This window comes from Corythoichthys intestinalis, chromosome 13, assembly GCF_030265065.1.
Source record: "Corythoichthys intestinalis isolate RoL2023-P3 chromosome 13, ASM3026506v1, whole genome shotgun sequence".
Lineage (NCBI taxonomy): Eukaryota > Metazoa > Chordata > Actinopteri > Syngnathiformes > Syngnathidae > Corythoichthys > Corythoichthys intestinalis.
Genome location: NC_080407.1, coordinates 5,723,263 through 5,751,260, shown reverse-complemented (window position 1 = coordinate 5,751,260; position 27,998 = coordinate 5,723,263). Strand labels below are relative to the sequence as shown.

The 27,998-nt window shown below is 40.8% G+C and overlaps 1 protein-coding gene and 1 long non-coding RNA gene across 16 annotated transcripts in view; one reads left to right on the top strand and one right to left on the bottom strand.

Annotated features, from left to right (window-relative positions):
- Positions 1-27,998, top strand: part of nav3 (neuron navigator 3) — a 241,299-nt gene that overhangs the window by 52,564 nt on the left and 160,737 nt on the right. The gene's annotated exons all lie outside the window — the stretch shown is intronic.
- On the bottom strand, positions 4-27,811 carry LOC130928143 (uncharacterized). The gene is made up of 3 exons (XR_009066640.1): positions 27,450-27,811; positions 1,684-1,752; positions 4-953 (listed from the first exon to the last, which is right to left on the bottom strand). It is a non-coding gene; the product is annotated as an uncharacterized LOC130928143 (long non-coding RNA).

Here is a 27,998-nt window from a genome sequence, read left to right as displayed (position 1 = left end):
TAATCTTCTGCATTGACTCTTTGCTCACGACCTATTGTTTACATCAGTCAGCTGCTTGGAGACTTGGACCGCTGCTCAGTCACGCAAACACTGCACATGTCGCCTAGTTTACTAGAAACGCCTCTGCTTTGTGTCTCTGGTTATACCGTTTCAGCGCCATATTTGGGGAATGTACAGTTAACATTTCTTCCAAGTGTGTAGTAAAGTTATTATTTAGTGTATAAACACTTGGTGAAATCTGCCCCATAGGTGTCGAATTGGGATCTCATAAAACTACAGGCCAGGATTTTTAATTCCCCCCACATGGCTTCTACTTTTAGTGGGTCATTCCATTGTAGTTTTCACAGTGGGAGGTCAAAACGTCCAACATTCTGATCTTAATGATGCATAGAAAAACAAAGTCACTTGGATGAGAGGCAGGGTTTCTTTTGCGTTAAACATTAGGAGCGTTCAGTGAAATATATACAGTAACAACTGGCCGCATTGTACCATTTTGCTGAAAGAAAGAGCGACAGAGCATGACCGGATACATAATTAGAGATCTGGCTTCACTCAGTCTCTGTTCACTGCGCCACCTTCCCAATGTATGTTCTGCAGATGTTGCAAAATCATCTTTCGTATGCAGTATATCACAAATGTGAGTACACCCCTCGCATTTCCACGGATATTTATCTTTTAATGGGCAGTGTTGTCACAGATTACTTGAAAAAGTACACAAGAAAGCCAGCAAACAGTTTGCTGAAGACATGTCAACCAAGCACATGGATTACTGGAACCATGTCCTATGGTCCGATGAGACGGGTGGGCTTTCTTGTGTACCGTCTTCAGAAGAAGCTTCCTCCTGGGGTGACACCCATGCACACCAATTTGATGTAGAGTGCGGCGTATGGTCTGAGCACTAACAGGCTGACGCTCCCACCTCTTCAATCTCTGCAGCAATGCTGACAGCACTCCTGTAACGAGTCACATGACATTTTGGAGGGAAAATGACAAGCAGTACTCTATACATTTAGGGATGTACGTAGTTTCTAAGGGGTGTATCCACTTTTGTTGCCAGGGGTTTAGATGTTAATGGTTATATTTTGAGTTATTTTGAGGGGAAAATAAATTAACTCTATCATATAAGCTGCACACAGACTACTTTTCATTGTCAAAGTGTCAGTTTGTCAATGTTGTCCCATGAAAAGATATAGAGGGGTGTACTCACTTTTGTGATACACTGCATAATAACGCATGCCTCTCCAACGAGTGTGTATCATAAAAAACTAGGGGTGTCAAACGACTAAAATTTTTAATCGAGTTAATTACAGCTTAAAAATTAATTAATCGCAATTAATCGCAATTCAAACCATCTATAAAATATGCCATATTTTTCTGTAAATTATTGTTGGAATTGAAAGATAAGACACAAGATGGATACATACATTCAACATACGTTACATAAGTACTGTATTTGTATATTATAACAATAAATCAACAAGATGGCATTACCATTATTAACATTCTGTTAAAGCGATCCATGGATAGAAAGACTTGTAGTTCTTAAAAGATAAATTTTAGTACAAGTTATAGAAATTTTATATTAAAACCCCTCTTAATGTTTTCGTTTTAATAAAATCTGTAAAATTTTCAATCAAAAAATAAACTAGTAGCCCACCATTGTTGATGTCAATAATTACTTACACAATGCTCATGGGTGCTGAAGCCTCTAAAATCAGTCGCACCCAAGCGCCAGCAGAGGGCGATAAAACTCTGAAAAACACAACAAATACACATTTCACTTTGCTGTCATTTTAATCTGTTTGAGCGGGGCATTTGTGCATTAATTGCGTCAAATATTTTAACGTGATTAATTGAAACAATTAATTACCGCCTGTTAACGCGATAATTTTGACAGCCCTATAAAAAAACAAAGTCAAAACAAACAAAGAAATTAATTATTCAAAGAATTTTGACTGTTATCTCCGTTTCATATTCCTAAAGGGAAGAAAAACATTCAGTAGTTATCTGCTTTCTGTCCACGTCTTATGCTTCAAAAAGTAAGACTGTTTATTAGTATAAGTTGCATCCTTTTATTATTACTGAGTATAGTGTGAACCATATAAACCAAGAGCCCGGGGCGCATTTCACGCCTACTTGAAAGCTGTTACAATGCAGAATAATGAAGAGCAGTGCCGTTTTTAAGCTGGAATTGGCACTTGGTGTCATTGCCATGGCTACCCTGCATCAGGACCAGCCTGGACAGCAGCAATCCGCTGATTGACTAATGCATATTTGATGATTTGGATGCAGTGCTACTAGCTTCTCGCTGGAAAAAAATTGGCATGTTTTAAATGAGTTAGTCAGCAGTTAAATCTTTGGCATAACCTGTAATATGATGTCCATTCATGTGGACGCCAGGTTTCTATTGTCATTATTTTGACCAGTTCAAAGTGATTGGGCGTCTATAGCCGTTAATGGCAGCTAATGAGTTAAACTGCAGAAAAGGGCTTGTGTTGTTATAGCATTGAACTTGTTGAACTTGGCTTTTCCACTCACGTTAGAGCAGGGCCGGCCCATTTGGGGGCCCTAAGCAGAATAATGCAAAGGGGCCCATATTTTTCGCCCACCATTTCGTCACAGTGTACTGTGAAACCCATACATGCAATCCAACCCATATGTCCATATTTTGCGTACTTCAAACTTCTCACCCCAAATGATTGTCAGTACTTACAGTAGATAGCGCCAAACCTTTTTCTAAAAGAGGAAAGAAAAGTTAAGGAAGAACTTTTATTTTTTTTTAAGCTTGTAATCAAGTATCAAAACTCACAAAAGTCAAATAAAGCAAACTGTAGTAAACAAAATAGAATATAAATTAAACAATTGCCAGATTGGGGGCCCCCTAGTGGTCAGGGGGCCTAAGCAGCTGCATAGTCTGCGTATAGGCTGGGTCGGCCCTGCGTTAGAGTTCAGTCTTACGTTTTTGCAGATATTCTTTACTATAACTGTAAGTAATGAGCAAAAAAACATCTCCAACAATACTTTTCCATAGAATCCACGACTGATTGGTCTGAATCCGCAATGTGATTAATAGTACACATCTGGATGAAGTCAATCTTTCTTCTGCAGTTCGTCGAAAATAGAAATTGAGGCTGTCCATTCCTAATACGTAAACACCAAACAGGAAGGGAAAACTGGCAAGCGTAGTTTCCTGAGAGAAATTGAGCGGGAGAAGTCATTACTCGATTCGGTCCAACTTTGCAGTGAAATGTTTTCTTTTGCTCCTGTTTAAAAAGGTCTTGACACCACAGAACAATTAAGAAATACTGCGTTGGCCGAATCCGAGTGGTAGTGTTACTTTGTTGCCGTGTCTTGATTTTATCTCGCATCTGGAAGCTTGCAGGACAGTTTTAGTAGCTTTGGCTGTGCCGAGAGGTCACCAGGGCTCGTCTGGACATCTCGACACATAAGTAAAACCAGTCCGTTCATTTGCGCTAGGTTGTAAAAGCAGATTAGACTTAAAAGATAGCGTGCTCTGCAGATTCGGCGCTCACCGAGATAGCTGCCATTGCTTTATTGCTGACGGATTGCTAACGCTTGCAAAAAAAGGCCTGGTTGAATTAATAATAATTTTATGTTTTTTTATTTGCCCCCATAGTTATATATTAACGCTACTTCTTGCATTAGTCAGAGATGGAAAGAAGTGTGGCTGTGGCTAGAAAAGAGAATTTCAGAGACTGCTCTGTGATTTGTAGTTGTCAAATGCGTGTGTGTGTGTGTGTGTGCTGGAGCAGTCACTGGGAAGCAACTGGAGTTTACGGCCCTTCATTCTCCATCCAGAACTCTCAAAAGACGGCGTGTTTCTGAGAAGTCTGGAGGTGTATTTTCAAAGACGGCTGCGGAATGCGCGCGACTCACCTTGAGGACTTCAAGGTGCGCGAAAGGAGATATGCCACCAAAGCAAAAAGTGTTATGATAGATGTCAAATATGATGTTACTTAGATGCGTGGTATGGCCAGTGTTGGGCATGTTACTTTAAAAAAGTAATTAGTTACATTACTCACTACTTCTTCCAAAAAGTAACTGAGTTAGTAACTGAATTACTCTATAGTAAAAGTAACTAGTTACCAGGGAAAGTAACTATTTCTGTTACTTAAAAAAAAACTTGCTGTATGTCAAAGAATTTGAAATTTTCTGAGCAGTATTCGAGTCAGTGGAATAGAGAAGAGCAGACAGGTAGTTAACGTGTTAGGTGCTTCAGCAGATTTTAATTGCTTACCACAGATGTTGACAAAAGCTTTGCCCCGGGACATAAATTACACATTACATGCAGGTTCTTTCCTTTAATTTCGACAAACTTGAAATAGTGTCTATATCACCACCTCTTAAAGGACAATTTTTCTTCTGAATGCTCTGCCATTCCGACCCTGTGCATCTGTTTTGCGTGTGTGTGTTTGCCGCACGCGCTGTTCCGGTTTGCTTGTGAAATCACCGGCTCTGATTGGCTTACCACGACACACGACTCTAACCCTCAGCCAATCACAATCACTTCCATCGCATCTCTCGAGGGGCTGCATTTAGGTAGGCTCGTTTCCCGACAATTCACGTCACCTTCAAAGCGTCTGCCGTCCACAAAATGGAAGCAGAATTATTGCTGGCTGACAGTGGGAGATGGGAACGAGGCTAGCATCAGGTGTAGCAAACAGAGAAACGTTACCAAACTTTGGAAAGCATTGTCTAATTGAATGAGCAGGGACAAACAGCTTGGAGTCAGAAGTACGTGCGCTATTCTCGAACCTGAACGCACCCCAAGACTTGGATGACAAATCAACACAGCAGAGAGTCAACTCGACACGGCTGGTAGTTTCTTCAATTTATTCAGAGTAAGTAACGCACCGCTTTTGACAGTCAGTAACGGTAACGGCGTTGTAACGGCGGAAAAAGTAATTAGTTAGATTACCCCGTTACTGGAAAAATAACGCCGTTATGTAACGGTGTTATTTATAACGGCGTTACTCCCAACACTGGGTATAGCATGTGTAGACTAAATGATGCAACGAAAGAAGAGCCCAGCACTTGGAGTTGTCCTGGGTTAACCCGTACGTTGTTGGCAATCTCTGTGAGTTGCTGAAGTTCTCTCAAATGGACAGCATGGGTTGCTCACGTCCCACTTGCACCATCATTACAAAATCTGTCAAATGAACCATTATCCGTCAGTAGTGTGTCAACAATAATTGATGCGGCGATGCATCCCGATGCGGGGCATGGACGATTCGATTCGATGCAGGCAACAAGCCGAATCGATTCAGCGCATTTTAAAATATATAAGTACGTTCAAAAATCTTCCCTGCGCAATTCCGGTGATGCAACGGATTTGGTTTCCCCATTCGTATTATTATTCTCATGTTTCATTTTTTTACACACCGCATAACTCTGGTCAAGTTTCCCACCAACTCGTAGAAGCCAAAATGTCTCCAGATGTCTGCTTTCAATGTCTTAGGTGCATCAATAATCTTTCTCGCTCCCTCTTTCTCCTCTTCAGCCATTGTTATGTTATGTCCTATCTCTTAGAGGTTAGATTTTGTGGCCGAACCCGATTAACATTTTGGGCCCGACCCAAGCATTCTCGTTCGGGTCAGGTCGGGCTGCCGCGCCGGACTAATAAATTATTTAAAAAAATATGGGATAAAACCGAGAGCAGGCTCTCTGTATTGTGCATTTGCTTGTGCACGCACATGAACGCCGTGGCCCGCATGTTTTTTTTTATATTAAACTTTCCCAGCGTTATTTCGCTGTGTAAATGCTTTTATGATGATCATAAAAATATGTATACTATTTAAACATTGAGAAAACTTGCGTTTTCTTTCTGCCAACTGAGAATTCGTTACGAAGGACATTTTTATTTATGCACACAAAGGCAACAGAAATGTGATCTTTTTGAATCGTCTCCTCTGTGTCTGCAAAAAAAGTTTGTTTTTTTAAATTAATTTTTAATTATTTTTTTTTTTTGCGCACTCAATAAAGCTTCTTGAACAGGTCACGGAGCTGTGTCACACACGTCACACAGCCTACTCTTTCGCCGTTTGCGCGCTGCCATCACTTCTACTGGCTGAGACACCGACTGAGCCAAGAAAACAACGACAAATACGGCTCATCTTCTTCCTTGAGTTAATGAATGCATTAGCTTGAGCTAAATGTAGTTTTAGATTCATTCTGCACGTTTCAAAGTCGTTCGCTCAAACCAACCGGCCGTTGCTTGCTTCGCTTGCCTCCATTTCATTAGTTGGCGCCTCGCTCGGAAATTTATTAAAAATGATCACATTCGGTTCGTCCTTCTTGACATCACAGCGGCTCTTGGGATATGTAGTCTTTTGTGCTGCTTTCGATTTTGAAAAAGGACAAGAAATGCTGGGAATATGGAGATAGATACATGGTCCATGCAGCGTTTTAATGCATATTTATGAGTGCAATAAAACTATAAAACTCAAATGACATTATCTCCCGTTTTTCTTGGTCAATTGACTGCAAATAAAAACTGGTGTGGACATCAACTTCCGCACTTTCAAATGAGACCAACCAGCGGCACGTGGGTGACGTAATTACAGAGTGACGAAGCTTCAAAGACGATATGCGTAAACGCGTCGCTTCTGACACGTTCGGTGTTAAAGGGTTAATAATTAAGTTTTCCAAAATGTTTTTGTGAATTGATAAACGTCAACAAAAAATTCATTGCTAAATTAGTAATAAAAAAAAATAATTATAATTATTAGATTAGTCGATTAAACGTAAAAATAGTCGGCTGACTAATCGGGAGAAAATTAGTCGTTTGGGACAGCCATAGCACTAACATAGCAAGGACCTTAAATATGTGAAACAAAAGTGTTTTAAATATATAGTCCAATTGTGTTTTTTCAATCAGGAATTAGAGCTTTTCTGATTTTGAATCTCATCCCAGTAAGGCAGAGTTATTCAAGGTGAAATATGTAATAGTTCTATGTCTGGACTACTGTGGTCTCAGTGTTCTTGAGTTATTCCTCAGAGTGAGGCATTTTGTCAAAAAGTGTGTCTAGAAAGCCGCTCGGGATGGCGATCCGTCTCGCCAAAATATCTGCAAACTGGCCTGCGCCGCGATCGGACGTAAACATGACCGCTATCTCCCCGCGCACGCACGCATTCATTGAGCGTTGCCATTCATCTCCGTAGCTCTGTCCCATCTCCTGCAGCAAAACAGTGGGAAGCAAATCATGATCGCGAGACTGCTTTAAAGGAGATAAGATAAAAACCATAAAACACCCCAAAACAGACACCGACATCCTTTCACTTATTGTCAGTTGCCTGTTTTTTTGGCCCGTCAGCAAGTGTGCTTGTCAAATGGGATCTTTTCCAGCTGAGCATTTTCAGTATGTCATAATGAGGCATCTAAAGAGTCAGGTTTTAATATGCCTTAGGACTACAAATCACCCTGAAGACCTCCTTAGCTTCTCCCTCTCGGTGGGCCTTTGACTAGATTCTCTACATGTGCTTCTTTTAGTCTAGCTTGTTGTAATTGTTCTCTTAAACATGCAAAAAAGGGAGTGAGAAGAGGAGGAAGATGGCGCTCCAGGGAGAAGAAAGAGTTGACACGCGTTGGAGTTCATGAGAACGGAAAAGCCAGTCGGGGAGAGGATGGGCAAAGATCAGACCATTAACCATCCACAGAGTCCTTTTGAGTTGGCGCCGCGCCTGACCGTATCACACCACATATGAAAAATGTATCAATTTTCCTCAGAACCTCGTTCCTGGATTGTCCATTACATGGTCAGATGACAACGGATGTGCAACGCACAGAGCTTTCTGTGGCTTTCTTCCTTTTTCTCTAATTAAAAGTTTCCGTCGGATAAACAGGCCGGCCGTCGAGCTGCGCATCTGCTCTCATTTCCTGCTGGACACTGATTGAGAGCGATGACTGGTCGCTCGGTCTCAGGAAGGACGCGAGCGCTGTCGGGCGGAAATTGAGCGAGAGGTGCACTGCAAAATCCTTCGGAAGCAACTTCAGACCTCCTCCTCTTCGGGGTTACCTTGGTGACAAGCGTGTAATCCACTGACACACTCGCTGCTAGATTGCTATCGGACTCTGGATTCAATTAGCCGAGTCTGGTTGAGAGGAGATAAATGGCCTTTCGTATGACTCTGATATCCTAATGAGAGAGGATATGTTTGATTCTGTTTAGAAGAAGCAATACAAGATAGAAGATAGTTCCAGCTTATCAGTGACATTGGAGGAAAGGAGATTAGTAGCAAAGCATTAGGGGAAATGTAACATGATACAGTGCTTAATGAAGCGCAACAAATGTGCTTACCCTCGCTACTGCTTTGTTAAATATGCAAAGAAAGGAAAAGAATCAATGCGATTCGAGCTCATTTTGCCTGACAGCAGCGGTTGCAGGGTGCCAGTCTGTCAGGCAGTCGCAGCTTGTTCCCCACGCTTTTTAATTCCCTTTGACAATTACACGCCGACATCCCATTCATCTTTTATACGCTCATTGTGTTTACAGGCAGCCGTAATCTTGTTTTCGGGCTGCCGCAATTCGCCCGTCGACTCGTCTCGCTGTCATCAAAACCAATATTGTGAGGTAGACGTATGCTGGTCGGGTTGCGGTACTCCTGGTTCATTCATAGTTTGACTACGTAAGATAACGAAGAAAGACTGTCAAGTAGGGCTGCAGCTATCGGATATTTTAGTAATCGAGTAATCGACTGAAAATTCTATCGAGTAATCGGATAAAACATTTTTTTTTAGGTAAAGAGCAATTATAAATATAGATGAGAAAACAAGACATATCATCTAATATTGAACCATTTTCAGTCAATCAATGACTATATTTTCAATGTACCCTAATTTCCGGACTATAAGCCGCTACTTTTTTTCCCCTCATTTTGAATCCTGCGGCTTATAGTCCAGTGGGGCTTATTTGATGATTTATTTGGGTTAATAGGGAACACTTTGTTTGACAGCGGCATCATAAGACTGTCATAAGAACGTCATAATTATGACATGACACGACACTATCATGGGCATTACTGAATTATTATGACAGATATCAAAATGTGTCATGTTGCATATTATGTCACTAACTCCATTTATGTCCAGCTCAGATCTTTTACGTCCATTCAAAAGTGAGATAATTTGCTGAATGACACTAACCGACATCTATTATAAGCATTCAATAATGCCTATGACAGTGTAATGTAATTATGACAGTATTATGACACCACTATCCAAGAAAATGTTACCAAATACCATAACTAGCAATTAATGAAACAATTGGAACAGTAACTGAAGAAATAATTAGCACAGGACATAAATTTTGATTGTTTTTACATCTGTAGCGCCGCAATGCATGCTAGGAGGAATGTTGGATGACAACAGTGTTGACAGCAGGTGGCAGCAGAGGTTGACTGTCTCCCCCAAACAATAAGGCTTTGCACCAAGTTGGTTCAAAGCTTAATGGTGGTTCATTTGGTTTCATCACAGTCTTATGATGCCATTGTCAAATGACGTGTTACCAGTTAATATCTTTTGGTGTAAATATCCCATAATACAATGAGGACAACTTCGGTTTATAGTCCAGTGCGGCTTATCTATGAACAAATGCCATTTTCATGTCAAATTTGGTGGCTGGTGGCTTATAGTCAGGTGCGCCTTATAGTCCAGAAATTACGGTACATTGTTGAAAACAGCCAACAATTTAAAAAATAAATAAATAAAAGACTAATTCACTGCTTTCACTCCAAAAACTTACCCAAATTTTCTCACTATAAGGCGCACCTGACTATAAGCCGCCACCCACCAAATTTGGCACGAAAAGGGCAATTGTTCAGAGATAAGCCGCAGCTGTCCTCACTGTATTATGGGATATTTACACCAAAAGATATTAACCGGTAATCGTACGACTGTTATAAAACCAAATGAACCACCATGAAGCTATGAACCAATTGGCTGCAAAGCTTCTTTGCTTCAAGAAGCTTCATTTGGCCATCGCTGCTCCCTTGGGATAAACAGTCAACCTCTGCTGTCACCTGCTGTCAACACTGTTGTTGTCCAACATGCCTCCTAGCATGCATTGCACCGCTACAGATGCAAATAACAATCAAAATTCATGTTCTGTGCTGATTATTTTTTCAGTTACTTTTCGAGTTGTTTCATTAATTGCTAGTTATGGTATTTTTTTAACACTTTATTTGGCAGTGGCGCCATAAGGCTGTCATTAGATAAGATAAATATGACATTACACTGTCATCAACATTAGTGAATGCTTTTAACAAGTGTCATTTAGTGTTATCTGGCAAATTATTTCACTTTTGAATGGATGTAAAAGATCCAGGATTGACATAAATGGAGTTAGTGACACAGTTTGCCAGATGACACTTAATGACGTAAGCATTCAGCATTCATGATAGTGTCATGTCATAATTATGACGGTCTTATGACAGTCTTATGACAGTCTTATGATGCCGCTGTCAAATAAAGTGCTAACTATTTACCCATATAAATCAATAAATTAGCCGCACTGGACTATAAACCACAGGATTCAAAATGACGGAAAAAAGTAGCGGCTTATAGTCCGAAATTTACGGTAATTACAGATCCCTCGCTGTCACTATGAAAAGCCTTGAAGTGGATGCCTGATTTGTGTCTGGAATACTGTCTGGCTTGTAAGACCAGTCAAAAATATATATCACGCTAATATAGCTGTAGCTTACACTGAGCTTCCCGCCTATTAGGTGTCTTCACATGCTCGTCTGTGTCAGCATAGCTATTTTTTTTTTTTAATGGTGGCATAAATGCAGGAATGTACTTTGAAAAAATGCTGCTGTGGTGGTTAACTCGAACTACCATGGGTAGATCAGTTGATACAAATCACTTTTGTTGCCAGAGAAGGGTCATCTGACTCTAATCAGCATATCTTTTGTGAGCATTGAGGTCCTCATGAATCGTTCCCATTCACACTCGCAAAACGACAGTGTTGGATTGCTCCAGGTAGCATCTTCAGTGTTTGCAGGGAAAGGCTGCCTTGGCTTTGTCGGACAGTGGACCGCTCAGGCAGGCAATCGGGCGGACAACCTTTTTACTGTATGTTTTAGTGTTTGGTAACTGCTCAGTATGGTTGTCTAATGTGATCGAATTGTGCACGATTTGACAAAATTGGGACGATATTAGAGCACTTTTTTTTGCTGGGGTTTTGTTGCGGATGACTGTCGGACATTACAGCATTGAGTAAGAACAGCTGTCTCAATCTCTCTGAATATTTAGTTGCAGTGTTTCTTTTATGTTTCGGGCAATAATGCACAACAGAGTGACTCCACAGGAGTGTGTAGGGGGGGTTGTCTGCTTGATTGCCTGTGTGTAGGGCTGCAGCTATCGAATATTTTAGTAATCGAGTAATCGGCTGAAAATTCTATCGATTAATCGAGTAATCTGATCAAACTTTTTTCTTAGGTAAAGAGCAATTATAAATATACATGAGAAAAAAAGACATTTAATCCAATATAGAACCATTTTCAGTCAATCAATGTCTTTAGTTTTGATGTACATTGTTGAAAACAGCCAACAGTTGCATCTCAGATGTGACTAGAAAAAAAATTCACTGCTTTCACTCAAAAAACTTCTAGATCTTATAAAATATATATATATATATATATATATATATATATATATATATATATTTCTTACCTAAAAATGTAATTACGCTTGATAACACACATCACTTAAAAGTTAGGTGTTTTTCCCACGTGTTTCAATTGAATTTCCACTTGTGTCAAGCTATAAGTTCTAGTTAAGTTTTAAGTTATTCTAAACTGTAAGTCATGATAGGATTTTGAGTTTTTGCAGTGTTCAAAATAAATGTGCTGTATTGGAGCAAATTTGGCACCAGTGCTACTTGGTGTTTTATCCAGCAATGACTACTGAGCTCAAATTGACAGTTAGTATTATTAATAGGGTTGTTCTGATCATGTTTTTTTTGCTCCCGATCGTTTTAGTTTGAGTATCTGCCGATCCCGATATTTCCCGATCCGATTGTTTTGTTTTGTTTTTTGCTCCCGATTCAATTCAAATCATTCCCGATAATTTTTCCCGATCATATACATTTAGGCAGTGCAGTAAGAAAAAAATGAATAAAACTCGGACGAATATATACATTGAACGTACAGTACATAAGTACTGTATTTGTTTATTATGACAATAAATCCTCAAGATGGCATTTACATGATTAACATTCTTTCTGAGAGAGGGATCCACGGATAGAAAGACTTGTAATTCTGAAAGGATTAATGTGACTTTGTATATTGTGACTAAATATTGCCATCTAGTGTATTTGTTGAGCTTTCAGTAAATGATACTGTAGCCATTTAACTGTTCTGCCCAAATGCATGATGGGAAGTGTAACCATGACTGTGCGTCGTGGTTCCAATTGATATATCTTCTCTGCGTCGGGAAATAACCTAGGGTTACTACGTTTCTTCCCCACATTGCTTCCCACGATATTTCTAATCGTAGGGAGAGGGATTGTAAGGCTTTAGCCAATTAAAAAAGGCTCCAAAGGCTGCCAAAATTCACTCTACTCATTTTACGCTTCCTTTTAGCTCTATATATAGGTAAAACGGCGCCATTACAGATTGAACGCGACAATGCGTGAGTGGGTCGTGCAGCGCATGAGTTCATTGCGTTAAATATTTTAACGTGATAAATTTCTTTAAAAATAATTAATTACAGCTGTTAACGGGATAAATTTGATAACCCTACCTTAAGCCTAAACTTAAGACTCTTGATGAGTGTAACATATTATGTCTATAACATTAAACACGATTAGAAAACGATTTAATTGAAAAATATATATATAAAAAAAAGGCATGTCCGATATTTTTTTGCCGATTCCGATACTTTGAAAATGACGTGATCGGACCCGATCGATTGGCATCTCTAATTATTAAGTTTTTATTTTACACCCTAATCACTCTACAGCGCTGTTTTCACAGATTAAATAAAAACCGTGTGTAAGAGTTAGCCACGCATTGACAGTAGTCATAATGAATAGAAACCTAGCCCTCAGCGAGTGACAGTAACGTTAATCTTATTTATGAGCGCTGAGAAGTGTACTGATTTAAAATGGTGGCTGTTTTATTAACGCCGCCGAGTCGGTCATTTCGCATCTAGTTCTACGTACATGTGATATCTATGACACGTATACCTGCTACCACGTAGCAACATGCGGGCGTAGTTTTTAGCAACGTCGGCGCAGTTTGTAACGGCTGTACGCTGCAGTAAGGTTTTTTTTTTATTATTGCTTCTTCCTCTACGCACGTGACGTTAGCGCGTTGTCCCGTATTAAAAGTAATCCGGGCAAAACGTGATGTTTAGCGCTGGCAAAATTAAACGATTCCTCGAGGTGAATAAAATTACTCGGATCAGTTTTTAAACTCGAGTTACTTGAGTTGCTCGAGTATTCGTTTCAGCTCTACTATCAAGACTGTTCACTCATTCAGAGGCATTGACCGCAATAGCCGTCCAAGAGGGAGGGCAGGAAAGTCAAGAGTATGACCGGACAGCGATAGTGCAACATTTTATCACCTCCATACTTACACTGAGTCTCTTGTAAGCTTCTCTCCTTTGCTTCTTAATACCTTAATCAGTTCTATTGATTACCATTCTGTAGGTAGCGATTATGTGTCAGAGTGACATAAAAACATTTCCAGAAAACTATCGTAAAATAAGGAATGCAAGATCTTTTTCCCATTCCGTTTGTTTGCATTGAAAACGAAGATTATCGATCGTCTTTTTGGCTCAGTGCACAGAGTCTCACATTAATAGTCCTCCTTCGCAACAATCGCCACTCTCCCTCCCTCTCGGTCGTCCCGGGGGCTTACAGGCCTAATGGTCTGTGTTGTCTTTTAAAGTGCTTCTCTGTTGCACAACTTTTTCCAACATGCACATTCCTTTGGGGGGTTCTCCAGGTAAGGTGAAGCCCTTTTTTACATTCTCTGAAATGCATCACGGCCAGTTTGTGTAAATAACGGCCGAGGGCAGAAGGTGGAGCCCCGGGCGGCTCGAAGCTTCAGACAGATCAGTGAGTTATACTTAAACTGCTCATTTCGCAGTAGAAATACTCAATTAAACGTTCATGAGTAAGATTTGTGGCGGGGAGCTTGACAAATCAGGGAAGTATTGATACGTAATTGCTGCTCAAAGCTTACATTTAAGGTGTATTCTGGAAAAAGCCCCTCCAAGGTCTGTCCAGATAAGGAGCGATTCCGCCCGCCTGGTCTGTGTTTACCGAAGGTCGGCGAGTGTATTTACCTGACCGGCCTCAGGTCGCCGCGTCCGTGGGAAACCACGTCCACTGCTAGTTAGACATTGAGGCATGCGGAGGTACACACATTCCTCACCATGTCTCAAGAGCTGTCGAATGCAGTAGTCGATGGTGCTTGAGTTTGCTTGCGCTATTTGATTCAAATTTCACTTTGTCGGTTCTACTGCAAAATCCCCAGTGCATGTGACACGAAAAAGCATGTTTATTTCATAATACACGCGGTATTTTATGCTCCTCAATGATATGGACCGCTTGGATGTGTATGGAAGCTATCGTTATATTTATTTAGTTTTTTTAATCCCGCGCCATGAAAATGAGTGACTTCCGGCTTCGGTCTTGAATTGAGGAGGGGGGCGCTGTGACTTGTACGGTTGAAGGCGTCCTACTGTTGTGTATGAGGACTAAGGATTCAGCAGATTTTGCAGATTAATACGTTTATTTTTCGCATCACGCCAGCCAAACTGCTGCAGAAAAATCTTGCTTTATGAGGGAGAGGCGTAGTTTCAAAAGGTTCCCATTCACCGTGGATATTGGCCAAAACAAGCCCTACTACTGTGGGACCATTGGACTTACGAGGAAGTGAGTAAACATCTTGTTTTGTATTATGTCAAATACGAATACAGCGATTGCAAAGTAAACACTACAAACTTTCTTTAAATAAAGGACTACTTACGTTTGATCATTGATGGGCATGTAAAAAGCTCTCCTCATGCACATTAGCTGCACATTAGGTGCATGACAACGGCAGCCGCACTCCTCCGGGGAACGAGCTATAAATTGCTCTCCGCCAGGCGGTTTGCCGGTCCGCGAAGACAATCGACAACCCAGTCGTCATGTCAAATAATCCGGGCTAGTTATGTGTTATTTTCCGCTTCGAACACTTTGAAACATCACTCGGTTTGGGTTAGCATGTCAGCTAGCTGTCACGCCTCTTGGTTTGTTTACATTCTCCGAAGCCGGGGAAGGGAAATGACGTATGTCCGATTTAGGTGTCATAAAATATCGTTTGGGAGGTGCGACAGTAAAGGTAAAGTCGACAGTTTTGACCATTATGGAGTAATTTTGCCATGTCGTCCTGAATAAGTTTTATGATTTCATATTCCATTTAGCACAAGACTGTTATTTGTCATGACCATGCCATATATTTAGCAATTGGGGAAAATACTTGGATGAAAAGAATATCCTGTAAAAGTATTGAAGTAAAGAGACAGAAACAATGACATTTTGCAGCTCTCTTTGGCGCGTTTTTCTCGTTGTGAATGCTTCCCCCTCGACGGGCTGACTGGTCCTTCTCAAGCCATTTATTTAGCTATTGTGGAAAAATACTTGGATAAAAAGAATATTCTGTAAAAATATTGGAGTAGAGAGACTGAAACAATGACATTTTGCGGCTCTCTTCGTCGCGTTTTCCTCGTTCTGAATAATTCCCCCTCAATGGGCTGAATAGTAAAACTGATGAGCCCAGTCTCTCGCTGACGTCATCCACCTGTTGGGGACGCTAGAGCACTATAATGGTAGGCGTGGCTAACCGGCAGATTAAAAGACTAATTTCTCGTCATCTGCGCTTTGCTAAATTGTTGTATATAGTCGAATTGTCTCAAAATATGATTCTAATTCACATAATAATGCTATTTAAGACTTTTTTTCTCCTTTCGTATGCTCTTTAAAGGTAATGAAATTAGCTTTGTGGTGGGGAAGGGCAGATCTGCTATCATTTTCGCCTGATTTGGGGGTAGGAATTATTGATACGCACCACGAACACAAATGGATATGGACTTTAAGGTTTCAGGATACCGCATGCTGAAAATCATCACATTGAGAGACAGCCCACGGTGGGTATGCCACGGTTTCTACTGGTGAAAATGACTCAGTCTGTTTTGGTTATTCGGTCTCATTTTCAAAAGAAAGTCATCCTAAAACCACGTGGAGCACTTTGGGCTTTAGAAATAATTAGGGGGTTGCCCTAAGACTGAAAAGAAAAAACTTGTATTTTCCCCAAGTGCAGTCATATATTTTATCCCGACAAATGATGCCACCACTATTTCTGTTGAGTTGTCAGACAGATGATGGATAGAATGGAAAAGTCAAAGACGCAGCTGTACAAGTAAAAACAGATTGGAATTCTTTTTCTCATCGTAGTTAACTCATTTAGTGCCTTTGACATTTTAGAGCAGAGGTACGCAAGTTCGGTTCTCGAGGGACCCTATCCAGCTTGTTTTCATGTCTCCCTCCTTTATTAGTGAATCAAATGATCAGGGCAAGCTGGATAGGTCCTCTCGAGGACAGGACTTGGGCACCCCTGTTCTAGAGGGAGGACAGGAAAGACTAGAGAATGACAGGGCAGGGTGAGTCGGGCATTTTAAAGTGATCCTCTAACTTAAATAGATGTAGGCTCGAATAAACCACAATTGTTCTCTTGAACTAAAATATGTTGTTTGAAACACAGAAAATGTTAAATCAATGGCAATATTTTATAATATTTAGTCCATATTTTGACCGTTAGTTGGCGCCGTGGTTTGCAGGCTCGCAGTGATGACGTCATTGGTATCTTGCGTTTTCAACAATTGCTTATTGCTGCCTAAACTCGCGAAGTAAAATGCCACGATGTGCTGCTTTTGGATGCAATTTCCAGTCAAATGGAAACAAGGGGAGTGAAGTGAGTGGTCAAGGTGGAATTATTATTTTTACTGAATAAATGTGCACAAGTGGAAGCTTCTCCCCCTTTTTGGTCCCTGTATGCACGCATCCTACCCACCACCGCGTCTGCAATATTGGTTTCGGATCTGTCCATTTTTTTTGATTCGTCGGTCCCACAGCGGCTTTTCGGATCAGTCTATTTTGTGGAATCGACGGCCTAATCGCGGCTGCGACATTGCCATGGTATCAGTCTAATTCCTGGATCTTCGAGTGAGTAAAAAACTCAGATTTGGATTACTACTACTATCTTTTTTTGTTGCCTATTCTTCGTGGGAGTTTTCCCCAAATCATACTAAATAACTAAAGCACTATGGCACGCTACAGTGACGACAGTGACTCTGACATGGACCTTACAACAATGTTTGAGTTCGTCAGGGAACGCGTGTTTGCGTACTGCTGAGCTCCCGAGTGAAAAGTGGTCAAGGTGGAAATATTATTTTTTGTGAATAAATGTGCATATGTGGAAGCTTCTCCTCTTTTATGGTACTTTTGTACACGTATCCTAGCTACCACGGGTTACAATGTACAAGACATGGATTACACAAGGTGTGCTCTTTGGCCTGTATTGTAATCACACGACAAGCTCTGGATGCTAACAATCTACATAATTATATTGGGATAAGTTTGAAAACGCAATATGCTTACCTTGAATATCTGCTAATAAAACCGGACAGCATACACTCTCGCTCCCAACTGGACTTCCCAACAGGACTCTCTCGCATCACGAGTTTTGCCCAACTTTTGTCTTATCAGGTATTTGCTGTACGCATTTTTCCCTGAAGCTTGTCTTGTGAACGATCGACAGTGCTGTCCTGCTCTTCGCTTTTCAGATCTGGTTCAAATAGGAAGGGTAGAACTGACGATATGTTGGGAAAGCTAACGAGTGACGCGCTGGGATTTCCGCAACGGGACCAGTGACGTCACGCACTGCGACGTAACAAGAATGGCGACCTGTCACCTAAAATAATTTTACAAACTTTATTAAAACAAAAACTTAAAGAGGGGTTTTAATATCAAATTATTATAACTCATACTAACATGTATCTTTTAAGAATTACTTGTCTTAAAAAGAGAGGATCCCTTGAAGGATTTTTGCTCCTGAGCTAGTAGTGAAATGGCATTAAGATGCACATCCAAGCCCATAAATATCATTATTTTGGATACATTGGCTACCATAATCTTGCTTTAACTATTAATGAGAACTTCCATTAAGCTCATTGTCATTATGCATCGTGAAACTCACTTTGCTTTGCTGTCGCATCTACGTATTTCTAAGTGCCATTTGCAACACAAACACACTTGTCACAATTTCATCCCACACCAAAGTGGTAAACGCCTAAGGACTATTTTTTTATTATTTCAAGAACTCTTTTGCTCTTGGTGCAGCTCCCAAACAGATTTTCATTTGGCCAAATTCAAGCTGCCTCCTGATTTACTGAGAAAGGCCCATTTGATTACCTCGCCGAACCCCGCCCACCATACGGGAAAGCACTTACGATCACGGCACGGCCTCGGAGGAGCGGCGTACGTTTCACTTGATATTTATACGTTGAATCTACAGCTGCTTCAAGGGGGAACTCTGGTGGGGGGGGGTCATCAGGCTCTAAATCCGTCTGTGAATTATACGACTCGCTATCTATTCCAAGGGGCTTGCAACTTTATATTGGGATGGTAAATCCGAAACACACCCCGACATCTGCTTAGGTGTTAAATTCTGATTTGCTGGGACGGTCGAGCTGAAGGAATGGGAAACAAATGCCGCACGATAAGATTTCAATCCGCAACGCAACGATAAAAAAGCTGATGTCATTGAGACAAAGCACCTGAAAGTCTCATCAACTGCCCCCATTTCGGAGGCCAGACAGGACTTCTTTTTTTCGCTCTGTACCCCACTGAGGTTCTTGTCTGGAGAGATGAGCAATGGGAGGAAAAGGGAGATGAAAAGAGGACGGAAGAAGAACCGTAACAGGGGGAAGAGATTTGATGAGGATTAGAGAAGGGATGGGAGTCAAGGATGAGTGGGATGGGTTGAGCATTAACAGCCTTCAGTGGATGTGAAGTGTTCGTAAGGGAGGGCTGTTCTGGCACGCCATCAAAGGAGGGTTTTGCAGCTTTTTGCAACTATCTGCGAAGCTATCAGCGATTTAACCAAAACACTGCTCATCATCTGGCTTCACACAGCATGACACCAGACCACGGAGATTGTACATTTATCTCTTTCTGGTGTCAGGATTTGTGAATGGAAACACATTGTTTCATAAAGCTTTTGCGTAACATTTTTGCCAATTAACCAGCACATCCTCAGGGCATTCCTTTCCAGTAAATTAAAACATTTCAAACAAGACCAACGACAGGCTCACCTTTCACAAGCCACTTGGCAATGTGCTTCTAGTGCGCCGCTAATCTGATCACGCTCTCCATGCATGTCCAATGGCTCCTGACCTGCTGTGTGTAATGTGCCGCTCACCAAAGCAAAGCATTTTTACCACACGGCGATTAATAAATTTGAGATAATCACGTTTTTTTCTTTCTGTTCATACCCGCTAAACCGCTGGGTTATTACTTACAATATGTTGAATACAGTGGGGCAAAGAAGTATTGAGTCAACCACTAATTGTGCAAGTTCTCCCACTTGAAAATATTAGAGAGGCCTGTAATTGTCAACATGGGTAAACCTCAACCATGAGAGACAGAATGTGGAATAAAAACCCAGAAAATCACATTGTTTGATTTTTTTTAAAGAATTTATTTGCAAATCATGGTGGTAAATAAGTATTTGGTCTAGAGATGTCCCGATCAATCGGCATCCTGATCGATCGGGTCCGATCACGTCATTTTCAAAGTATCGGAATCGGCAAAAATATATCAGACATGCCTTTTTTTAATATAAATATATATATATTTTTTTTTTAATTTAAATCGTTTTCTAATTGTATTTAACGTTACAGACATAATATGTTACACTCATCCAGAGTCTTTAGTTTAGGCTTAAGGTAGGGTTATCAAATTTATCCCGATAATCGCGGTAATTAATTTTTTAAAAAATGTATCACCTTAAAATATTTAATGCAATTCATGCATGCGCTGCACGACCCACTCACGCATTGTCGCGCTCAATGTGTAATGGCGCCGTTATACCTATATAGAGAGCTAAAAGGCAGCGTAAAATGAGTAGAGTGAATTTTGGAAGTCTTTGGAGCCTTTGTTTAATTGGCTAAAGCCTTACAATCCCTCTCCCTACGATTAGATATATCGTGGGAAGCAATGTGGCGAAGCAAGGTAGTAATTGATCTTTTTCTTAACATCCTATGTTATTTCCCAACGCAGAGAAGATATATCAATTGGTAGCACTATGCACAGTCATGGTTCCACTTCCCATCATGCATTTGGGCATGGCTACAGTATCATTTACTGAAAGCTCAACAAATACACTAGATGGCAATATTTAGTCACATTATACAAAGTCACATTTGTCCTTTAAGAATTACAAGTCTTTCTATCCGTGGATCCCTCTCACAGAAAGAATGTTAATAATGTAAATGCCATCTTGAGGATTTATTGTCATAATAAACAAATACAGTATTTATGTACTGTATGTTGAATGTATATGTAATGCATTGCCAAAATGTATATGATCGGGAAAAATTATCGGGAATGATTGGAATTGAATCGGGAGCACAAAAAAAGCAATCGGATCCGGAAATATCGGGATGGGCAGATACTCAAACTAAAACGATCGGGATCGGATCAGGAGCAAAAAAACATGATCGGAACAACCCTAATTTGGTCAATACCAAAAGTTCATCTCAATACTTTGTTATGTATATAAGTTTTAAGTTAGTCTAAACTGTAAGTCTTTATAGGATTTGAGTTTTTGCAGTGTTCAAAATAAATGTTGTGCTGTATTGGAGCACATTAGGCACCAGTGCTACTTGGTGTTTTATCCAGCAATGACGACTGAGCTAAAATTGACAGTTAGCATTATTATGTTTTTATTTTATACCCTAATCACCCTACAGCGCTGTTTTCACAGCTTAAATAAAGCCTGTATGTAAGAGTTAGCCATGCATAGACAGTGGTCATAATGAATAGAAACCTAGCCCTCCGCAGGGATTAGGTTAGTGAGCGAGTGACAGTAATGTTAATCTTATTTATGAACGCTCAGAAGTGTACTGCTTTAAGATGGCGGCTGTTTCATTAACGCCGCCGAGTCGGTCTTTTGCATCTAGTTCTACGTACATGTGATATCTATGACACGCATCAGACACTACCTGCTAGGCTGCTACCACCGTAGCAACATGCGGGCGTAGTTTTTAGCAACATCGGCACAGTTTGTAACGGCTGTCGGCTGCAGTAAGGTATTTTTTTATTGCTTCTTCCTCTATGCACGTGCTTCAGCGCGTTGTCCCGCATTAAAAGTAGTCCAGGCAAAATGTGATGCTTAGAGCTGGCAAAATTAAACGATTCCTCGAGGTGAATAAAATTACTCGGATCAGTTTTTAAACTCGAGTTGCTCGAGTATTCGTTTCAGCTCTAGTAGAAACACAGGTTCTCGTGCTTGGAGGACAAAGAATACTGAATTGCATCCGAAGAACACCAAACCCACTGTGAAGCATGGGGGTAGAAACATCATGCTCTGGGGCTGTTTTTCTGCAAACGGACCAGAACGACTGATCTGTGTAAAGGAAAGAATGAATGGGGCCATGTATCGAGAGATTTTGAGTGAAAATCTCCTTCCATCAACGAGGGCATTGAAGATGAGACGTGGCTGGGTCTTTCAGCTTGACAATAATCCCAAACACACAGACAGAGCAACAAAGGAGTGGCTTCTTAAGAAGCATTTCAAGGTCCTCGAGTGGCCTAGCCAGTCTCCAGACCTCAACCCCATATAAAATCTGTGGAGGGAGTTGAAAGTCCGTGTTGCCCAACGACAGCCCCAAAACATCACTGCTCTAGAGGAGATCCACATGGAGGAATGGGTTAAAATACCAGCAACAGTGTGTGAAAAGCTTGTGAAGAGTTACAGAAAACGTTTGGCCTCCGTTATTGCCAACAAAGGTTTTATAACAAAGTATTGAGATGAACTTTTGGTATTGCCCAAATACTTATTTTCCACGATGATTTGCAAATTCTTGAAAAATCAAACTGTGATTTTCTGTTTTTTTTTTCCCACATTCTGTCTCTTATGGTTGAGGTTTACCCATGTTGACAATTACAGGGCTCTCTAATATTTTCAAGTGGGAGAACTCGCACAATTAGTGGTTGACTAAATACTTATTTGCCCCACTGCATGTGCAGGCTGCTTGATATTCCCTGCAGGTCGCTACACTTGACTGCATACTTAACACCATCTTGCTATCACTATCACTTGCTCTCCTCTGGGCCACAAAGATGAGTGCTGATAACGCACACATTGCTCCCGTCCTGCGGCTTCTTGGATTCATTTTCGGCTTGTTTCTCCACTTTTAAGTGTTTCTCGTTTAAAAATGTGCATCAAATGAGTTGCTTTTTGCTATAATAGAATGCAATTATATGCTCCAGAGCCTGATTTGTCGGGCCTTTTCGTTGATTGGCATGTTTGTGCAAATATCTCAGGCTGAATTTTTTGAGGTGCCACGAGGCTTCGGCTTCTATATTTCACTTAAAACTAATTGAAGCTGACAGTACAGTCTACCTAAAAAAAGCTTTTACATGTTTTATTTCATTTGTGCCGCTGAGTTTTCCCTCTCTATATCCATCTTGGCTCACCTGCTGCTTTGCATCTGTATTATGGAACCCCTCAAAAATATTTCTATTCACAGCACAAACATGCCGTCTGTGGCTTTTGTCCAAGGTCTTCTCTTTTCTAGGACAGAATTTGATTCTGTTTATTGAAGCTTCACACCGCATAGTGACGTTAAAACACCATTTTGACAGATATGGGTGTCTAAGTATGCGTTTGGGTGGAAATATTGCGGATTCAAAATGCAAATGGAACTTTCCTGAAAAGGTTTAAATGTCATGACACAGTCCATCCACCCTCCACTCTGCATTAGCATAAGAGACTGTCTTATTGACAGATGGATTTACATCGCTCATATACAAATGTCCTTTGTGGGCTCCTAATTGCTGATTTTGGAGCATTATTATTGGCTGAGAACTCGCTAGTGGTCAACATATTCCAGGGCCACTTCCAAAGTTCCCATTTGGAAGGCCTAAATTAGCAGAATTGTGACTTTTTTTCCATTTACCACTCAAGTTCAGCCTCTTCAACTTCTCCACAGTGTGGCCTTTCATCAATATTTTTGGACTCGCCCAGTCTACGCACATCTAGTCTTTCTATGGGACCTGTCCCATCTGACTCTGGGTCCAGACACAGGGAAAATAGAGTATTAAAAAACTCACTAGTGGTTACAGTACCTAAGTGCATTTTTGTGTATGTGTACTTTACTTGAATACAAATATGAAGAGGTACTTTTTACCCCACTACTTTTCAAATTTTTACTTATGCTTGTTTTCTTTTTTCTCTTTGTGAAATGACAGTTTTGTTTTCATGCCTCCGACGCAATTGATAAACCCTGTGCAACTATACCGTAATGTAACGTGAGTACAAGCAAGATTAGGCAGGTGAACAAGATATTGACCAATATATAACAACAGTAAGAGCAACGTGCCTTCTGATAGGTGCCGCACACTCTTGTGCAGTAAAAGGAGGTATCCACCTGAATAGTTAGCCTGAATAGCTCAATTTTGGAGTTTTCGAGCTTGTTAGGCATCTGTTTACAGTCCAGACAATTTTATTGCTTATTTTTGACAGTTTCAATGTCAATGAAATTCCTAGTTCTTTCTTTGAATATCGACTCAGATCTCTCTAAGTAAATTAAAGAATATCTATAAATATACAGTTGTGGTCAAAAGTTGACATACAATTGTGAAGAACATAATGTCATGGCTCTCTTGAGTTTCCAGTTATTTCTACAACTCTGATTTTTCTCTGATAGAGTGATCGGAACAGATACTTCTTTGTCACAAAAAACCTTCATGAAGTTTGGTTCTTTTATGACTTTATTATGGGTGAACAGAAAAAAGTGATCAAATCTGCTGGGTCAAAAATATACATACAGCAGCGCTGATATTTGGTAACATGTCCCTTGGCCATTTTCACTTCAATTAGGCACTTTTGGCAAGCTTCTGGTTGAATCTTTGACCACTCCTCTTGACAGAATTGGTGCAGTTCAGTTAAACTTGATGGCTTTCTGACATGGACTTGTTTCTTCAGCATTGTCCACAAGTCCTCAATGGGGTTTAAGTCAGGACTTTGGGAAGGCCATTCGAAAGCCTGATTTAGCCATTCCATTACCACTTTTGATGTGTGTTTGGGGTCATTGTCCTGTTGGAACACCCAATTGCGCCCAAGACCTAATCTTCGGGCTGATGACGTTAGGTTATCTTGAAGAATTTGAAGGTAATCCTCCTTCTTCATTATCCCATTTACTCTCTGTAAAGCACCAGTTCCATTGGCAGCAAAACAGCCCCACAGCATAATACTACCACCACCGTGCTTGACGTGTACTTGGGGTTAAAGGCCTCACCTTTTCTCCTCCAAACATATTGCTTGGCATTGTGGCCAAATTTTTGTTTCGTCTGACCACAGAACTTTCCTCCAGAAGGTCTTATCTTTGTCCATGTGATCAGCAGCAAACTTCAGTCGAGCCTTAAGGTGCCGCTTTTGGAGCAAGGGCTTCCTTCTTGCACGGCAGCCTCTCAGTCCATGGAGATGCAAAACACGCTTGACTGTGGACACTGACACCTGTGTTCCAGCAGCTTCTAATTCTTGGCAGATCTGCTTTTTGGTGATTCTCGGTTGAATCTTCACCCTCCTGACCAATTTTCTCTCAGCAGCAGGTGATAGCTTGCGTTTTCTTCCTGATCGTGGCAGTGTCAAAACAGTGCCATGCACTTTATACTTACAAACAATTGTTTGCACTGTTGCTCTTGGGACCTGCAGCTGCTTTGAAATGGCTCCAAGTGACTTTCCTGACTTGTTCAAGTCAATGATTCGCTTTTTCAGATTCATGTATGTATATTTTTGACCCAGCAGATTTGATCACTTTTTCTGTTAACCCATAATAAAGTCATAAAAGAACCAAACTTCATGAATGTTTTTGTGACAAAGAAGTATCTGTTCCAATCACTCTATCTGAGAAAAATCAGAGTTGTAGAAATAACTGGAAACTCAAGAGAGCCATGACATTATGTTCTTCACAAGTGTATGTAAACTTTTGACCACAACTGTACGTATATTAAGCTTTTGCATCGAGATATTTAAATGAAACTAATAAATTTTAAAGAAAGTACTTTGTACTTCAGTATTTTTTTGCACCTTTGGCTGTACTTGATTCTCCAATGACTTTCGCCTACCTTTACGGGCATTATTCGTTCGGCCTTCCAATCGTGTTGTGGCTTGAACCTGCTGTCACTCTCAATCCATTAAGAACGGGTCATTAATAATGCTGTCAGCCTGTGGGTTCTTGTAACCCGATATGACTTATTGCTGACCCTGAGCTCCCAAGTGGAGAAAGTACACTGGTGTAATTAGGCACACTAATGGACCCTTTGAACAGGGGAGACGCAGGAGGAAATATGTTGTTAACACTTCGTTTAAGAGGCGTTTGCGTATTTTTCACAATTTAAGTTGGTTATTATTTTTCATGATGTTCCTCGCTTTCATTCGAAGCTCCCCGAACGCAGGATTTTGGGGTACAGCGTAGGGTTGGGCGATATGGCCTTCAGCACATCACGGTAAATTGAGCAGATTTACCTCGATAACGATAAATGACGATAAATTCGCCCAAGCGGACTGTTATATAATTTGAAAATCTGAATCAATGCATGAAATACAGATTAACCGTTTCTTGTTGATTTATTTACCAGATTTCAATTTAATATATTGAACAATTGTACATGCAGTCTAAACATTAATTATACAAAAAATTATTGTAAACAATAAGAATTCAAGTATGAACATTTATAACAGCTCGTATGGCTTGAACAATGTACATTGTCAAAATAAATATGCCTGTGCAAACATGTCATTGTAACGCAAATGACTTACAGCTTGAGCAGTACACTTCAAAAAGGCAACTTATTGTTCATGGCTGCTGTGACAAAATTACTCAACACAAGTGTTTACTTCAAGGTTTCAGGTTTTTTTTTCCCCAGTGCATTTTTAATACATGCAAGCACACATGAACCCCCACACAGACACACACCCACATATTAAAGCTGCATTGATCTAATGACACGGAATAAAGCACATACAGAAACACACAGATACACACAATACATACAGAAAAATAGCTGGGGCCATCAAACGGTCATATTATAATGTTCACTGTTGGATTGTACTTTATGCTGAATGCTTTACCATCACAAAAGCTATCAGAGAAATCACAGACAGAAATGCAGTCCGTGCCCAATCCACTCACTAAGTTCAGCTGTTTCGACAAGGTTAGAGCCGCTATCCGACTCCATCCCGTTCATTTGTAGCGTTAACAGCTAGCGTTAGCCTGTGGCTTGGCTACCAGTAGAAGGCATTGAAAGCATCCTCTTTGGAAATCGTGAGAACAAGGGAGGACAGCGGGTGAAAGCCCGTCTGTATGCCACCAAGAGTCTATTTAATGTCGGGTGAAAGTTTGCCGAACCTTCCTTAAGCCACACTCCATCACGTTTGCTTGTCGCGTTAGCCGCTAGCGTTAGCCTATCGAGCGCTTGTTTATTTGGCTTCCTGATAACCACGTGACTCCATACGTAAGCACACTGTCTGTTTTCTTAAAGGGAAATGAACATAGTCGAACAACAGAGTCAAAGCGGGATGAAAAAGACTATATTTTCTTGTTTTATAAAATTACCGAATTTACCGTCATGGTCAAAATTACGTTGGTCATTGTGAAGAATTTCGGCACCGGTAAATTTTCGGTTTACCGCCCTGCTCTAGTACAGCGAGAGGATATAATAATGCGCTTTCTTCCCCTTTGGACATGAAGTTTACGCCTCGCTCATTTAGTCATCATAGCTCAGCCAAAAGTGCCCCGAAGCTGTTACGGGCTTGCTTAACAATACAGTAGAAGTCAAAGAGATAAAGAGTAAAAATTCAGAAGACGTTGGAAAATGCAGGTCAAAAATAGCTTTTTTACTTTTTCTTTTGCTCTGACTGGAAATCCTGCAGGTTTCCTTTCGGTTCTCCCTCATTAACGTTCTTTTAGTCCCTGCAATGTTTTAAAAAGCCTGATTAATTGCACGTTGCGCTTCAGAGAGACATATTAGTGCACTCCAGCTGTATATCAATGCATTAATTACAGGGCTAACACAACAAAAATGCCAGATGAATATCGCAAGGGAGCTTTTAATGATATTTTGACACTTTACTCGCTCCTCTCGGGTTACCTTGAATGCACACACGCGCTCTCCATTTTCCGTTGGGTTTGTTTTCGTAGCTGTTCACTTGGCGCGAGACCCCTTCCCCTTCGTGACTCCTTGTGTCACTGTTTATAGCGACCTGGAGGTGACGGCGTTAGCTTGCTTCCTGTTTCCAGCCCCGCATCTGTCAAGGAAGGCCCCTCTAGTCGTTCCTTATTGAATGCCAACTAGAGGAAATCCTGACAGAGCAGCTGGCCCAAAGTCCACAACAGTCTTAATGGGGATTCGTTTTAGCAGCACGTGTGGAGGTAAAGATCCATCAAAAAGCAACACTGACACGCGCGGCAAATATGTGTGACTCACAGTCTGCTGGCGAGCGAAAGTGAGGGGAAGACATCCAAGCGAGCCTGCGAGGGAAAACCGCATTCCCTGGACTCTCGATGACTCAGCAGTAGTCACACGTGACTCAGCGGCGAGTCAGATGTTCGCACGGAGACCTTTACAGTAAATTTCAAGGCTGGCTAGGACTGCAGTGTTATTGAACCTGTTGCTGGCAGCCATTAAGGGTTGCATAAC